At 39.0% G+C, this 16,073-nt stretch overlaps 1 non-coding gene across 1 annotated transcript; it reads left to right on the top strand.

Annotated features, from left to right (window-relative positions):
- Positions 1-12,100: 12,100 nt before the first annotated feature.
- Positions 12,101-12,219, top strand: LOC117165351 (5S ribosomal RNA). The gene has a single exon (XR_004465984.1). It is a non-coding gene; the product is annotated as a 5S ribosomal RNA (ribosomal RNA).
- Positions 12,220-16,073: the final 3,854 nt, after the last annotated feature.

Raw genomic sequence — 16,073 nt, 5'->3', positions numbered from 1 at the left:
TTTCTTTATTTTTCCAATATTTTTTTACTTTTCTTGACAATCTATTTTTAATAATCTACAATCGAAGCATCGAGAGAGAGAAATGTTTTAGTATTACGCGACCATTATCATGCATATTGTATCATTCTCATTTTGGCACACACCTATGTTTCTTTAAATATTCTATTTTTTGACCATGGAAAACAAATAAGGAAACTATTAATTTCAGCCAACGCTCATACCGCGCTGAGTGCACTCGTTCTCGTCGACTGTTGACCGCCGAGCGGGACGGACCCCTCGGTGCGCGCGTCGGAGTAGACTAACATCCACTAAAGTAGAAGGATCAAGTGACAAAAAAGTGACAAAAAAGTGAAAAATACCGCATCGACATCATCTCCATAAATACAAATAGGAACAAAAAAGAAAATAAAATAGGATAAGACAAAATAAAACTGTACAAAGAAAATAAAAGCCACCGATAATGAAGCCAAGAGCAACGAAACGGAACCCACCGTAGACCCAATAAAAAAAGCCATCAAGAGAAAAATAATCTCACATAAAACAGCCAGGGAAATCAACAATATCTTAAGACTCCCCGCTCAAAAGACGCGGAAACTCAACCCACAACCTAACCTGGTCGCCAGGGCAAAAAGTCTAGCAAACATCCTAGGAAACACAGTTGTAGATTATCACCCCAGCCAAGAAGAAAAGGCTAACGAAATCAAAAACATGAAGCCCACAAGAGCTACTTCGCCTCCAGCGATCAAAACAAAAAATAGATACAGCATATTGCAATCTGAACCAGAGCCTCATCCACAACCGGGACCATCAAACTACTCCACACTTCGAGCTCAACCCTGGATGAAATCAGACAAAAAAAAAAAAAAAACGAAACATTACGAGGCAAAACGGGAAGGCACGGTCCCACCACGCCACCGGAACAATCGGCGCAGCAGGGGCGACGCACCCCACCGTACAACCCAGGAGGCCCGGCGCCTCCAACACCGCCAAGGGGGGACCGAGCACCGGACGACGGACGCCCCACCGGATGCTCCGCGGAGGAGCGGAGGAGCGTACGAGCACCCCACCCACCACAAGAGATAACAGGCCGCCACCCATCAACATAATCCTACAAGACCCAAGGGGCACCGTAACGCTCATAGAGAAAGTAGCGGACATTAAACAATTTCACATCGAAAGAATACACGCAGGTAAACACGCGCTCTACCTCCAAAACCTACCCGCCGATTTCCATAAAGCAGAACAAACTCTCCTCTCAGCTAACACAACCTTCTACACGTATACACCCAAAACAGAGAAACACCATACATACTTGTTAAAAGGTTTAGACAATAGCTACACCGAAACAGAAATACTTACAGACCTACAAGCCTTGCACATTGACGACGTAAAATTCATAAAAGTCACACGATTCACGACTGATCAAAAGATCAATTTACATAATACAGCTATCCCCCGACAGCAATATAAGCAACCTAACTAAAAATAAACCATTTTAACTACTACAAGATAAAATGGGAAAAAATAATGAAAAAAAAAAAAAAAAAAAAAAAAAGGATGACATAACTCAATGCCACAAATGCCAGCGATTAGGCCACACAGCGCAAAACTGCAACCTAAACTACCGCTGTGTTAAATGCAGTGAGCCCCATGGCCCAGGCGACTGCAAAATAAAAAGGGAAAACGCAGTAACCAAAGACAAAACATTCTGCGTCAACTGTAAAAACTACGGACACCCCGCGTCATACAAAGGTTGCCCCAAACTCGTAGAGCTTCGTAAAAAGCTAGCCGATAAAGACTAGTCAAAAAAGACAAAAAAGCAAAGACACAACGAATTGCCCAAGTAAGCCGCAAATACGTCCCAGAACTAAAGTTCTCTGACGTAGTGAAGCAGCAAACAAAACCAAATCTAACAACCAAAAACACATCACAATCAGCAAACTTAGATCCGCGCTCAAGCCAAAGCCCAATCACAATCGATAACTCCCCCCATGCAAACATTGTAAACGTTATCGAAGACTTTAAAAAAGGTATTCTCCAAGCGTTAAAAGAACAACAAATGCAATTAAACGAAATAAAAAATACACTATCAACGCACGAAGAAAGGCTCGACGCCATCTTCAGCACTTTCAATAGTACAGATGACGAATAACCAAAACACGCCAAACCAACAATCACAGCAAAAAACATATAAATTCAACCTAAAACATCTGAAAATAATTGCAATAAATGCTAACTCTTTAATTTCAAACCAAAAAGGATACAGTATGCTAACCCTAATAAATAAAGAAGCCCCCGATATGGTACTCACCTCAGAAACAAAACTAAACAAAAGACACAATGTACACTTCAAAAACTACACCATGATAAGACACGACAGACCGAACGCCAGTCAAGGAGGAGGAACAGCGATCCTCATAAAAAAACCCTATAAAATACAAAACGATCCTAATTGATGAAATAACAAGTTTCAGAACCTTAGAAACAACGATCATAAAAATAAAAATAAGCAATAAGGAAAATTTATTCATCACTGCAGCCTACGCAACCTACGGAAACCAGAAAGAATTTATCTACGAATTCAATAATCTTTTCGAACTCTTGCAGCTCAACAAACCGGAAAACTACTGTATAATAGCAGGAGACCTTAACGCAAAACATACAAGCCGGGAAAACGAAATAAACAACACGAGAGGCAACTTCATTAGAAACTGGCTAGACAATAAAAGCATCCACTACAAAACAAACTTGTACAGCTCCGAGCTACCCTCTTACCCAAAAGGCAGGCTCATACCTGGACATATGCCTAGCAGATGCGCGACTAAAATTCCAAAACCTACGTCCAAATAGCACCCTAAAAACCTTAGCCTATGACAGTGACCATAAGTGCCCTAGTATTTCAAATTAACAAAAACACATCTGACTTCCTAACACTCGAAACCCAGACCGAGACACCCAGGTACAACTACAAAAAGACAGACTGGAAAAAGTTCCAAAACACACTCGAACAAAACTGCGACCTAAAGATCTGCAACAACGTCAACCTAACAAACAGACAAATCGACTCATTCTTAGACGAAATAGAAAAACACACACAAATCGCTCTCCAAAAATCCGTGCCAATCATAAAACAAAAAAATTCATGCGAGCCCTATATAAACAATAAAATAAAAGATCTACATCGAGATAAAAGCTACATACTCTCCAAAATAAACAATATAAAACTTAACTATTCTTACGACAAAAGAGAGGAATTAGAATTCCTACAGTTCCTACTACACAGAATAAAAGCGCAACTGAAACAAGAATACGCAATTTCTATAAACCATTACTGGACAAACAAAATAAAAAACATCTCCAAAAACGACTCAGCCAACGTGTTCCCACAAATAAATCAAATCTTTAGACCAAAAGAACAAAACCCCATCCCACCTCTCAAATTGCCCCCAGAAAATGCCTCCCTCACCCAAGAAGCAGGTATAACGATACACAACACCATCAAAGACACCGCGGGTAACTTCATAATACCTAAAACAATAGAAAAACTAGACATCATCGGCACCCACTTTTCCAAAATACATACGCAAAACGAACACATGGGCCGAGAACAACTAAACAGAATTATCATCGCCGAAACAAACAAACTCAAAAATGAAATGGAACAAGACAAAACAGTCTGCACATTCTCAAACGAAAACACCGCAGACAACCCCAAACAACCAGATCCAGAAATAAACTACTTCACAAATTACAATCAACTAAACACAATCCTCTCCAAACTAAACAACAAAAAATCCTCCGGCTTCGACGGCATCCCAAACATCTTACTCAAGCGCCTACCGAACAAAATAAAATGGTACTACACGGTACTCTTCAACGATGCTCTAAACAACACATACTTCCCCAGAAAATGGAAAAAAGCGAAACTGATAGCTATAACAAAAAAGGATAAAGACGGCTCATCGCCCGCAAACCTACGACCCATAAGTCTCCTCCCCAACATAAGCAAAGTATTTGAAATAATCATAAACAACCCCCTAACCTCCTTCTGCACAAAAAATAACATAATCCCAGAGAATCAATTCGGCTTCCGACACAAACACTCCACAATCCACGCAATAAACGAACTCACGTCGGACATCTGCTGGGCTCTAAACGCAAAAGATCGAGTAGCCGCCTGCTTAATAGACCTCGAAAAAGCCTTCGACACAGTCTGGATCCCAGGTCTCATATACAAATTGATCAAGAGAAATTTTCCTAAATGCCTGATTGAAATAGTCTGGGACATGATCACAAGCAGAACATTCGTAATGACTGAAGGTTCACACTCATCAAGCAAAGAATTCTCCATAAAAAACGGTCTACAACAAGGTACAGTAAATTCCCCGTTACTTTTCAGTATTTACAACAGCGACTTACTAAACCTCTTTGATCTCAATACATCCACCCATAAACGCTCCATAGCCTTCGCAGACGACCTAATCATATACGTAACAGGCCGCGAAACCAAAACTATAAAAACGGAACTCCGAGAACTCTTTGAGAAAATAAACGACTATTACCACGCATGGAAACTAAAAATCAACATAAGTAAATGCGAAACCATACTGTTTAGACCCAAGTCAAGTGAAATCGGCCCAATAGAAAGAGAACACTGCAAAAAATTTCAACTAAGAGAAAAAACAGACAAAGGGGCTCTCTCTCACACCACACAAAAATTGCGTAAAATACCTAGGAGTAAACATAGACTATAAATTAAACTACAAGCAGCACACCGAAATTCAACTTACTAAGGCCAATAAAGCATTCTGGAAAATAAAAAAAACTATTCTACTCCAAACATCTCGACAGCAAAGTAAAAATTCTATGCTATCAAGCACTAATCAGACCGATCATAACCTACGGCTGCCCAATCTGGTACAACATATCAGCCTCCCAAATGGAAAAAATTCGCATATTCGAAAGAAAATGCATCAGGGCTTGCTTGAGTACTTACAGATCCGAACACAGCGGATTCAAAAAACATGTAAAAAAACAAAATAATATACGACCTAGCCCAACGTTCACCGCATAGACTGTCACATCCTAAAGCTAATAAGAAACCACTTCGCGCAAGCGGCAAAGATAAAAGAAAATAGTTTAATCTTCAGTTGCTTATTTCCAAATGACGCATATTACAAAAACACTCTGACAACAGGCTACATCCCGCCAGAAGCTTTCCCATACCTTGACGAAAAAAACTACCTCCAGGACCATAATAAATAATATTCCAATAATTTATCACATAAAAAGAAAAATAGGGATCAAAACTATACTTTACGAAGAAAACCTAAATGGACAGACCGCAGACACTAGGCACAACACCAGATACAACATGGCCCTCCCTCTGAAAGACACTAAAGACATCCCCCTCCCCCTTCCGCTCATCCCGCCCCTCCCCAAAATTTCACAGCACCCAAAAATATACTACCGAAGCGTCCTGTTTTGCGACCCAGTTTTCAGGACAGTAAAAACAAATGAAAACAGAATCATATAGAAGCTTCGCTCCCTCCAGCGGCTTAAACCAAAAAATTATATTAATCAGGAAAAATGTAAAGCGCCGACACATATTATAGCATGGCTACGTCGTACCGTTGCGTATCGGTACCTTTGCCTAAGATATCATTACATAAATTCACCGTTTATTGTGAATACCAAAATGTATTTAAAATTGTATCTTGGGTTTAATAAACATTGTGGCGGCACTTGACAGTAAACTTCCCAACAGTTCACGTCGCGTGACGCACGACACAAAGACCCTATACCTGCGGACAAGATGATTGCCAGATGTCGATACATTCCTACGGAATATTTCCAGCTAGCCTAAGGACCGCTATAAATCTTAGGATTTATTTCAGCTAAGGTCCTCCAAAGAGACAAACAGTCTTTGTTTATCAGTCTCGAAGTCGACCACCTACCACGGGGACACGCGAGAAATCTGCTATCTCTCACGTACGATGCTTCCCGCTAGCGACACCCTCTCAAGGGCAGCTAGCATCCTTTTCCAACGACCAACACGAATTAGCCAATAAACATTAACGTACATTTCATTTCCCTCACTTTCCGAACCAAAGCTTTTCTCAAGGAATCCGATGCCTTCGCATCCTTAGACACATCCCAACGCAGTCTTCCTCCGCAGCAGCATCGCGACAAAAAAGTCAGTCTATTACAGCGAGTCAACATACCACGATCGTTATACTTACACGGTTCGAGTCGAATAATTACCTAAGCTCTCGACATCTCGTGCAATCATTGTCCGCACTCGTAGCGCATCTCGAATCATAGCTATCCAAGCTCGAACTTATAACCGCGCATTCGCGAACCGAATATAATCGCGAGTCCTGCGCCAAGTGTACTCATTCACATTACGGTGAATAAACATTTATCGTTGAGTAAATCTGAGTTTTCCTTCCGACCCTATCACGACATATCACCTCAACATCTTAAAAAAAAAAAAACAAAAAAAAAAAAAAGCACTCGTTCTCGTCCGATCACGAAAGTTAAGGAGCGCTGGATGGGTGACCGCCTGGGAACTCCTTGTGGTGTGGGCTTTTTTTTATTTTTCCAATATTTTTTACTTTTCTTGACAATCTATTTTTAATAATCTATAATCGAATAATCGAGAAAATGCAATGTTTTAGCATTACGCGACCATTATCATACATTGTATCACTCTCTCATAGACGTACAAATAAATTGTTGCATGTTTTAAAGCTAAAAGAAGTCACGTTGTTTCTTGATATGCAGAAATTTTATGATAACAGATTGATATCGTTAAATTTCAAGTGCATGCGTACTCGACGAAACTTCAGCGTCAATTTTTCCGAAAACAAAACTTTGTATCAAAAATTGTCATTGCACATTTTGGACTTACTTTTGAATAGGGAATCATTTACTTTCGTCTGGCAGCATATCTTTCCAGAACATCTTGTTCTAACTATGAATGGTTAGACACCGATTCTTCGCGTCAATTTCGCGTCAATTTCGCGTCAATTTCGCGTCAATTTCGCCACAATTTCGCCACAATTTCGCCACAATTTCGCCACAATTTATTGCATTACTACTTCCTGAAATTAGAATTTCTAGTGCGTGTATAGCCTAAACATGGAAACTTTGCGGAAATTGGAAAAATTCGTGGAATTGGAAACCTTGTACTTTTATAATGAATGTTCTAAAAACATTTCAGCACTCAAAACTTAACTGTGAAACCTAGAAAACGGTTGTTCTTGCAATATCTGTGGTTCAATCTGTAAATGTTTAATTTAATTTGTAAAGTGATATTTCTATCTGTAAAACCTACAAAACGGTTGTTCTTAGAACATCTGATATTTAATTCTTTAGATTTACGAAATGGATATTAGTAAAATATTCGAAATATAAACTTTAAGAATATTCGTAGGACTTTCGGGAGAGATGTTCCGAGAACATCCAAAATTTCAGTTTCAAGGACATCTGTAAGATTTAAGATGTGCACGTTGCTAGGACATGCAAAACTTAAGTCTCGCCAACTATAAACTTAAACATATAGACTTAACATATAGGCAACATAAACTTAACATATTACTACCAGAACTTATCAGAAAAATAGAAAAATGACTGCAAGATAAAAGCAAACCCCAGTCAATTTAACCACATTACATTTACATTTACAATAAGCGGAAACCACCTAATATCCGATTGAATGGCACGCACATAACACAAACAAAGCAAGTTAAATACTAAGACTCCACTTAGACTCATAACTTACATGAAAGCAACATACCAAATCAATTATAGACAAAATACGGATAAAAAGGAGACAGACGTACTGGCTAACTAGTCGAAACTGTAAACTCAGCATAGAAAGTAAATTGAAAATATCCAAAACCAGGATAATAAGGTAACTAAACCAGAATCGCTTCTAGAAAATACTCAGAACAGTAGTCAACGCCCCATGGAATATCAGAAACGAGGATATACGCAAAACCTAAAAATACCAATGGTCAAAGAAGAAATCGGCAAGTACTCAAAAAAAGGAAAAAAAAAAAAAAGAAAAAATACAAGGAAAGAACGGCAACGCGTCCAAGCCAAATTGTAAAGTACAAATTAAATAAATGAAAAAAAACAAAAAAAAAAAAAAAAAAAAAAGAAGAAACGGATAGCATGTTTGCCCATAAAGGAGTAATCAAAGTGATGAAAACTTTTTATAATGCTTGTTACTTGCGAATACCCACACTTAACCCTGCTGCGGTCTTCCATTTAACTAAATTATTCGGTAAGAGTTTGAAGAAGAAAGTTACCTTTGCATACAAAGATTCGTTTTTCTTTATTTTATCTTCTAACTAAGGACCGGGGAAATGTAGCGGTACGTTACTATATCCTTCATAATAACTTTCATTGCAAAGAACCGGTACATTCTATTATCGCAAAGAAAATTTTGGCATTAGTGAAATTTTTACAAACTCGTATTTTCTCTTTGAAATGTTCCAATGTATTTATAACACTCTCTGCTATTTCTTTTGCAGCTTTCCTACGCGGGTCATATTACCGTCTTGTAATATAATTTTGTATCATCAGTGCGTTCCCTAAATTTTTGCTATGATCGCGCGTTTTTTGTTTTCTCGAATATGTCGGTTTCAAGAGTCAGATAAAATTTTGCTCTATACGTTCAAAAGAATACAGAAGTTCTTAGAGAAAGAAAGGAGAGCAGTAAGAACAAAGAGACCCGGAGACCGCAGCAGGGTTAAAAACAACATGAATTTAATTTCTAAATATTTTGGTTTCTTGCATCCTGATATTAACCTTCTTCTGCTTAATCTATTTTCATCGTTAAGAAACATTTTAAACACTATTTACAATACAAAGATAAAATACTTTATTTTATATACCACATTGTGAAAATAAAGATAGTTTATTTTTTACTACATATTCAAAATATTTTATTCGTACTGTAGACCAACAACTACTTAAAATAGTATTTAAAAGAAATATTCAGAAAGAAAATTCAGAAATAGAAATAACTTTTAATTATATAAATATCTAACTCATCGGTTTCATCAGTCTCTGTAAAATACTATTTCGAATCAATTTTACAGTCTCTCACACCAGTAGTGACAAATTTAACCGCAATTAAAAAAGTATCGTAATCAATATTGAAGTAGTCGAGTAATAATGATCTTTCAATGTTTCGAAAATCATATAGAGTAAATAGAAAAATAATTATTTGCTGATAATATTGACATAATTTAACCGTTCGAGCCCCAGGGGTCTTTGAAAAACCAAAAGGGGTCGTGTCACGATCGGCATACTTCAAATCCGACGGACTGACGACAGAGATAAAGATGTGGCGGCACTCGGCGACAATGTATATCGCTGAAGTGCCTAATGAACCATCAACATCCCAACGGTCCTTCCACCGAAGGTTCTAGAAGAAAGAGCACGTGGCAACGATCGCGGACGCCTAGCAAATGCATGGACGGTGGGGATGGATGTTGAGGGATGACAAAAGAAAGTAATCGGATCCGATCGAAAGTAAAATCGTAAGAGTCAGTCTTAGAAAGTCACGCCTAGAGTTCAGAAGTAGATTGTAAAGTGTATTGTTGTTGGAAAGAAAAAAAAATAAAGTTTTCTTTTTTTATTTTTCACCTCAAATTCCTTTTTTTATTTTGTTATTTCACGTGACAGTGGAAAAGTCCGGAACGGCAGGATAACCCCTTAATCGATCGCGAGAGAAACAAGCGGCACAATAGCGCTCGTCATACGTGTTATTTTTATGAAATACATCTATATTTTTATATATGCGTACTATTAGTTTATAAATATTCCAAATTTTGTTCAATAAAAATTATTAAGATAACAATGAAATACAAAATACCGTCAGTCGTCCGTAGCGTTCAAATGTACTGGGACTTTTCGACATAAAATCTAAACACCGCGATCACGCTGCTTGGTACTCAATCGGTTAAAGAAACAACGATACGTCTAACATGCGCGTGTGTCTCTGATATCGGACGATACCGCGCTCTGTAACTCGTTCCCCGTCGAATTAATCTTGGGTGACAGATTTACGAGGGAGAGTAATGACTCAATGCGCGAAGAACAATTGACGAAGTTAAAACTCGGAAAAAAAAAAAAAAAAAGAAAAAAAGAACAAACAATGAGAAAGTTTCAAATTGTTTTCGACGATTAAGACGAAATTTAGGAATACTTACTGCGGACGATTATGCGATACGAAGCAACTGAAGCGAATGCCGCGACGCGATGTACGACTGAACGAATGCGACTGAATTATCGTACGACGATACGAATGATTAACGATACACGCGTGACGATGCCGCTCGCAATTGAAAGACCAGCACGAGACGGTTTACTAATCGTTCGCTCACTAAAATGATACTTACCTTCGCGTATGCTTGGAGATACTGTTCACAATTGAAGATTTCGCACAGGACTGTCCACTGATCGTCACGCCTGATGGAACGACTCTGTCTCCACCAACGCTTGCAGCCATGTCCACGAATGCTTCAAGATATTGACTCATCGAAGAAGCTAGCACAGAAAAGTATCACTGATCGTTGCGACTGACGAAACGATTTCACCTGCACGAGCGCTTGAAGAGCGCTAAGAGATTGAAACGGTTCTTTAGTCCACGTTTAGCGATTCGAACGCACGGAAACTGACTCGCTGCTACATGCTCACGATTAAACTACTCGAACGAGACTGCCGATACCGTTGTTAGACTCCAACAAGGCTCGAAACGGAGGACCCCAAATACGCACGCTGATTGGTGGTTTTCAAGAAAATCGTCACGCGGCATATTCGCCCGCAAGATGGCGTTTACTGCGTGAATACGCTCCAAGTGCGGGGCAGATCCTTCGCTGGAAGAGCGTGAACGATACCTGGGTGAATGCGAGGCTTCGATGTAATTGGGTAAGAGTGGCGCTCGACCGCTCGGGCCGTTAAAATCCGTCAATTATCCTTACAAGGAACTCGTAGCGTAGGAAATTAGAAATACTGCTACGAATGTTGAAGAGAATCGTTTTGGCTATTGGAGTACCCTTCTAAAATAGCGCCTTCACTGCGAAAGCGAGCAACAACGAGCTACAACGAGACAAAAGCTACATACTATCCAAAATAAACAATCTAAAGTACAACAAAATTCTTACGACAAAAAGAGAAGGTAAATAAAATAAAAAAAATATGTCTAAAAAGACTCAGCTAGCATGTTCCCACAGACAAATCAAATTTTTAGGTAAAAAGAATCTAACTCTATCCCTTCTTTCAAACTACCTCCAGAGAAAGCTCCCCTCCTCCAAGATGCAGGTATAGCGATACAGAACATCAATAAAAACATGGAGTCTAGTTATTTCACAACATGTAAAACAACGGAAAAACTATACGTTATCGGCACTCACTTTTCCAAAACAGACACACACAACGATCACCTGGGCCGAGAATTATTATCTCCGAAACAAATAAACTGAAAAATAAAATAGAGCGAGACATATCGCTAAATAAGGCAGTCTTCATATTCTCTAATGAAAACACCTCGGACAACCCCAAACAACCAGACACAGAAATAAACTACTTTACAAATTATAATCAAACTAAAAATCATTTCCTCTAAATTAAACAATAAAAAATCATCCGCTTTCGACGACGTCCCGAACATTTTGCTCAAACGGTTAACCAACAAAATAAAATGATATTAAACAGTGCTCTTTAATAATATTAGCAGCCATCACAAAAGAAAAGAAAATAAAGACCGCTTCTCACCCTCAAACCTGCGATATATAAGTCTCCTAACCAACATAACCAAAATATTCGAAATAATCATAAATAACCGCCTAGTCTCCTTTTGAACAAAAAAAAATAGCGTAATCCTAAAAAAAAAATCAATTCGGCTTCCTTAACAAACAATGTTTAACAATCTATAATCGAATAATCGAGAAAATGAAATGTTTTAGTATTACGCGATCATTATCATGCATATTGTATCATTCTCATTTTGGCACACACCTATGTTTCTTTAAATATTCTATTTTTTGACCATGGAAAACAAATAAGAAAACTATTAATTTCAGCCAACGCTCATACCGCGCTGAGTGCACTCGTTCTCGTCCGATCACGAAAGTTAAGCAGCGCCGGGCACGGATAGTACTTGGATGGGTGACCGCCTGGGAACTCCGTGTGGTGTTGGCTTTTCTTTATTTTTCCAATATTTTTTTACTTTTCTTGACAATCTATTTTTAATAATCTACAATCGAAGCATCGAGAGAGAGAAATGTTTTAGTATTACGCGACCATTATCATGCATATTGTATCATTCTCATTTTGGCACACACCTATGTTTCTTTAAATATTCTATTTTTTGACCATGGAAAACAAATAAGGAAACTATTAATTTCAGCCAACGCTCATACCGCGCTGAGTGCACTCGTTCTCGTCGACTGTTGACCGCCGAGCGGGACGGACCCCTCGGTGCGCGCGTCGGAGTAGACTAACATCCACTAAAGTAGAAGGATCAAGTGACAAAAAAGTGACAAAAAAGTGAAAAATACCGCATCGACATCATCTCCATAAATACAAATAGGAACAAAAAAGAAAATAAAATAGGATAAGACAAAATAAAACTGTACAAAGAAAATAAAAGCCACCGATAATGAAGCCAAGAGCAACGAAACGGAACCCACCGTAGACCCAATAAAAAAAGCCATCAAGAGAAAAATAATCTCACATAAAACAGCCAGGGAAATCAACAATATCTTAAGACTCCCCGCTCAAAAGACGCGGAAACTCAACCCACAACCTAACCTGGTCGCCAGGGCAAAAAGTCTAGCAAACATCCTAGGAAACACAGTTGTAGATTATCACCCCAGCCAAGAAGAAAAGGCTAACGAAATCAAAAACATGAAGCCCACAAGAGCTACTTCGCCTCCAGCGATCAAAACAAAAAATAGATACAGCATATTGCAATCTGAACCAGAGCCTCATCCACAACCGGGACCATCAAACTACTCCACACTTCGAGCTCAACCCTGGATGAAATCAGACAAAAAAAAAAAAAAAACGAAACATTACGAGGCAAAACGGGAAGGCACGGTCCCACCACGCCACCGGAACAATCGGCGCAGCAGGGGCGACGCACCCCACCGTACAACCCAGGAGGCCCGGCGCCTCCAACACCGCCAAGGGGGGACCGAGCACCGGACGACGGACGCCCCACCGGATGCTCCGCGGAGGAGCGGAGGAGCGTACGAGCACCCCACCCACCACAAGAGATAACAGGCCGCCACCCATCAACATAATCCTACAAGACCCAAGGGGCACCGTAACGCTCATAGAGAAAGTAGCGGACATTAAACAATTTCACATCGAAAGAATACACGCAGGTAAACACGCGCTCTACCTCCAAAACCTACCCGCCGATTTCCATAAAGCAGAACAAACTCTCCTCTCAGCTAACACAACCTTCTACACGTATACACCCAAAACAGAGAAACACCATACATACTTGTTAAAAGGTTTAGACAATAGCTACACCGAAACAGAAATACTTACAGACCTACAAGCCTTGCACATTGACGACGTAAAATTCATAAAAGTCACACGATTCACGACTGATCAAAAGATCAATTTACATAATACAGCTATCCCCCGACAGCAATATAAGCAACCTAACTAAAAATAAACCATTTTAACTACTACAAGATAAAATGGGAAAAAATAATGAAAAAAAAAAAAAAAAAAAAAAAAAGGATGACATAACTCAATGCCACAAATGCCAGCGATTAGGCCACACAGCGCAAAACTGCAACCTAAACTACCGCTGTGTTAAATGCAGTGAGCCCCATGGCCCAGGCGACTGCAAAATAAAAAGGGAAAACGCAGTAACCAAAGACAAAACATTCTGCGTCAACTGTAAAAACTACGGACACCCCGCGTCATACAAAGGTTGCCCCAAACTCGTAGAGCTTCGTAAAAAGCTAGCCGATAAAGACTAGTCAAAAAAGACAAAAAAGCAAAGACACAACGAATTGCCCAAGTAAGCCGCAAATACGTCCCAGAACTAAAGTTCTCTGACGTAGTGAAGCAGCAAACAAAACCAAATCTAACAACCAAAAACACATCACAATCAGCAAACTTAGATCCGCGCTCAAGCCAAAGCCCAATCACAATCGATAACTCCCCCCATGCAAACATTGTAAACGTTATCGAAGACTTTAAAAAAGGTATTCTCCAAGCGTTAAAAGAACAACAAATGCAATTAAACGAAATAAAAAATACACTATCAACGCACGAAGAAAGGCTCGACGCCATCTTCAGCACTTTCAATAGTACAGATGACGAATAACCAAAACACGCCAAACCAACAATCACAGCAAAAAACACATAAATTCAACCTAAAACATCTGAAAATAATTGCAATAAATGCTAACTCTTTAATTTCAAACCAAAAAGGATACAGTATGCTAACCCTAATAAATAAAGAAGCCCCCGATATGGTACTCACCTCAGAAACAAAACTAAACAAAAGACACAATGTACACTTCAAAAACTACACCATGATAAGACACGACAGACCGAACGCCAGTCAAGGAGGAGGAACAGCGATCCTCATAAAAAAACCCTATAAAATACAAAACGATCCTAATTGATGAAATAACAAGTTTCAGAACCTTAGAAACAACGATCATAAAAATAAAAATAAGCAATAAGGAAAATTTATTCATCACTGCAGCCTACGCAACCTACGGAAACCAGAAAGAATTTATCTACGAATTCAATAATCTTTTCGAACTCTTGCAGCTCAACAAACCGGAAAACTACTGTATAATAGCAGGAGACCTTAACGCAAAACATACAAGCCGGGAAAACGAAATAAACAACACGAGAGGCAACTTCATTAGAAACTGGCTAGACAATAAAAGCATCCACTACAAAACAAACTTGTACAGCTCCGAGCTACCCTCTTACCCAAAAGGCAGGCTCATACCTGGACATATGCCTAGCAGATGCGCGACTAAAATTCCAAAACCTACGTCCAAATAGCACCCTAAAAACCTTAGCCTATGACAGTGACCATAAGTGCCCTAGTATTTCAAATTAACAAAAACACATCTGACTTCCTAACACTCGAAACCCAGACCGAGACACCCAGGTACAACTACAAAAAGACAGACTGGAAAAAGTTCCAAAACACACTCGAACAAAACTGCGACCTAAAGATCTGCAACAACGTCAACCTAACAAACAGACAAATCGACTCATTCTTAGACGAAATAGAAAAACACACACAAATCGCTCTCCAAAAATCCGTGCCAATCATAAAACAAAAAAATTCATGCGAGCCCTATATAAACAATAAAATAAAAGATCTACATCGAGATAAAAGCTACATACTCTCCAAAATAAACAATATAAAACTTAACTATTCTTACGACAAAAGAGAGGAATTAGAATTCCTACAGTTCCTACTACACAGAATAAAAGCGCAACTGAAACAAGAATACGCAATTTCTATAAACCATTACTGGACAAACAAAATAAAAAACATCTCCAAAAACGACTCAGCCAACGTGTTCCCACAAATAAATCAAATCTTTAGACCAAAAGAACAAAACCCCATCCCACCTCTCAAATTGCCCCCAGAAAATGCCTCCCTCACCCAAGAAGCAGGTATAACGATACACAACACCATCAAAGACACCGCGGGTAACTTCATAATACCTAAAACAATAGAAAAACTAGACATCATCGGCACCCACTTTTCCAAAATACATACGCAAAACGAACACATGGGCCGAGAACAACTAAACAGAATTATCATCGCCGAAACAAACAAACTCAAAAATGAAATGGAACAAGACAAAACAGTCTGCACATTCTCAAACGAAAACACCGCAGACAACCCCAAACAACCAGATCCAGAAATAAACTACTTCACAAATTACAATCAACTAAACACAATCCTCTCCAAACTAAACAACAAAAAATCCTCCGGCTTCGACGGCATCCCAAACATCTTACTCAAGCGCCTACCGAACAAAATAAAA

This window comes from Bombus vancouverensis, chromosome 17 (genome assembly GCF_051014615.1).
Source record: "Bombus vancouverensis nearcticus chromosome 17, iyBomVanc1_principal, whole genome shotgun sequence".
Classification (NCBI taxonomy): Eukaryota; Metazoa; Arthropoda; class Insecta; order Hymenoptera; family Apidae; genus Bombus; species Bombus vancouverensis.
This window is presented reverse-complemented; position numbering and strand designations above follow the sequence as displayed.